The sequence below is a fragment of the Haliotis cracherodii genome, unplaced genomic scaffold (assembly GCF_022045235.1).
Source record: "Haliotis cracherodii isolate W230 unplaced genomic scaffold, xgHalCrac1.p SCAF_5, whole genome shotgun sequence".
Taxonomy (NCBI): Eukaryota; Metazoa; Mollusca; class Gastropoda; order Lepetellida; family Haliotidae; genus Haliotis; species Haliotis cracherodii.
Window position 1 is genome coordinate 36,864,755 of NW_027266308.1, and position 2,596 is coordinate 36,867,350.

Consider the following 2,596-nt stretch of genomic DNA (forward strand, 5'->3'; position numbering starts at 1 on the left):
CTACTGTTTCGCCTACAGATCGTACACAATAAAGTTTCGTTTCTCTGATCAGCTTACAGGTGGTGGGTAGCCCGGTGATTCAAGCGTCAGCTCGTTCCACTCAAGACTTGGGTTAAATTCTTCACATATGACAGTCACTATGACTGATCATCAATTGGGTATCACGCGCCGTGACATGCCGGTAACGGTGCTATATGTGGCATAACTAACTCAGGGGATCAAACGTTGAAATGCATTGGTTATGTCGCTGCATATTAAAATAAGGATTTGTGACGTTGTAATTTGAACTTTCGACACTTACTAAGTGTTTATCATATTTATGTATTGAAGTACGTGCCAACTGTTGGAGGTTCTGTGGTTGTTGCCGACGTGCTCACAGTCGTTGATCCAGTGAATCCCATAAATGTTCGATTGGGTTCAATGCTGGAGACCTGGAGGGTCATGACAGGACCTGGATGTTGTAATTCCTGAAAAAGTGTTTCTGTTTAAACACAGAAATAAACACTGATGATAAAACACTTTATAGACACGTCTACGTGTATGTTTAAAAACATACGTGTATGTAGATACAGGGACGCTTAAAATTAAATGCACATTGAGACGTTTATAAATAAACACAAAAACATGTTTATACTCTTGCAACACTTTATAGACACTTATACATGTTTATGTTAGAATACATGTTCAGTGATAACACTAATGACTGAATCAGTAAGATAAGGGAGAGTCCAGGGTGAGACGTTTCACGAAAGTGATCCATTTTGTTCCTTTAGGTCCACTGTAGGCGTCTCCCACCACAAACTGCTGCAGCAATCCGAGCGCACGCGTATATATGTCTGGGTAGCTCAGATCAAATATACATAATACGCTGCCAGTAGCACAACTGCTGCAACCAAGATAGATGCAGCTTGGCAAACTATCTTCGTCCTGTCCACAACAATGTAGGCTGTCAGGAAATTGTTGTCGTCCTTATTGGCGACAATGGTGAGGCGTGGCGAGGTGAATTCCTTGGATTCAAAAAATGCTTCTTTGACAGAAGCCACACCATCCACCTGAAAGTTAAACATTAAATCTAAGTTTTGGTATAAAAAGCTTTGATAAAATTGTAAAAACGTCTGCATTTTAAAAAAATGATATGATCTTTAACTAAGGATGAAATTCAGTTGGTCATTTCCATATAGCATAATGTTAAAAGCTAAAATCTTAGGGGTCACAGCATACTTTAACCACAGGTGGAAAAAAATCCCTAAGGCCCCAGACCATTTTATTATTCAGCATACTGTTTGAGGGATTGAGAGACGAACCTTATGGACACTTATGATTGACTTGGACTTCTTAGCTCGTCCTTTTTCGACTGCCACAGCCTTTTCCATGCCGACCAGTAAGTCTAATTTTGTTATGTCATCTTTCTGTAATAAGATTCGTAGTTAAAGTTAAAATTACCCTAATGTCCAGCATTAACATACTTCAATGTTCTATATTTATAATTTACTTGAAGTGGAGAAAGAACAATAACGATATATCTTGTGGGAGTGATATCGTCACAGACCATAACAATGTTATGTACGTCGTCATTATCTTTGTGACGTAATTGAATTGACCGTTTAATGTTGAACATGATTTTGTCTGATACATATTTCACCCTAAGTTATCTCCAAACAAGTGGACGGTGGGTGGGGGTATAGTACTTTTGATATGTGAAGCTTTTCAGGGGACATTATTTAAATGATAATAAGAGTGCTCACGTTAGCCTTCTCTGTATTCGCCACATGCCGCAGGAGCCATTCAACCTTCTGGCAGACATCTTGTCTGGCCTGTTCCTCCTCTTCTTCAGGGTACACCATAGCAAAGAATTCCGACAGCACCTGTGAATAAATAACGGAGTATGAAATGACAGTCTTGTCATTTTACAGGTAATCTATGTGTATAATCCTTTCCTTCATTTGCACATGAAGTTTACAATTGTTCTCTGAAACTGTACATTTTTTTGATAATAATATTTGGAGATATTATGGACTACCAACAACATGTTCCTATCACCTGTCAATTCTCAGTACTCACATATTGTCCTGAGAAACAGGGAAACGCTTCAAATGTGGGCTGGATCTTTCCGTCTGGTAGAGAATGCATCCACCTTTTTCTGTACTGACGTAGGTGCCGGAGAAGCAGCTTGATGTGAGTGTTACTTGGTTTGGCCTTGTCCCATTCAGCTTGAAGTTCTTTGAGATTGACAGAATACTCTTCAGACAAGAGATCGTCTTTAGAAACAGTGACTTCTCTGTATCAGAAATATTGTGTGAAGGGAGACATACCCACATGACAGTAGACCTGTGGTGAAGGTGAAGACGGAAGGTGAACCTGCAGTTTAGAAAATTAAGAATATACACAACAACAATCTAGGTAGGCCTATATAACAATCTAGGTTCAAACAAGACTTGCGTAAACTCTGATATTGTGTTTTCCACTACTTAATATAATGAAATTTCACTTCAGTTTTGCAATACTACTTCTAGTGACGTCATATATTTTACAACACTACTGATAGTCTATAAACACTGGTGTTAATAAATCAACTCATGTGACCAACCATGAGATA

General features: G+C 38.8%; 1 pseudogene; it reads right to left on the bottom strand.

Annotated features, from left to right (window-relative positions):
* Positions 1-845: 845 nt before the first annotated feature.
* On the bottom strand, positions 846-2,310 carry LOC139443671 (uncharacterized; annotated as a pseudogene).
* Positions 2,311-2,596: the final 286 nt, after the last annotated feature.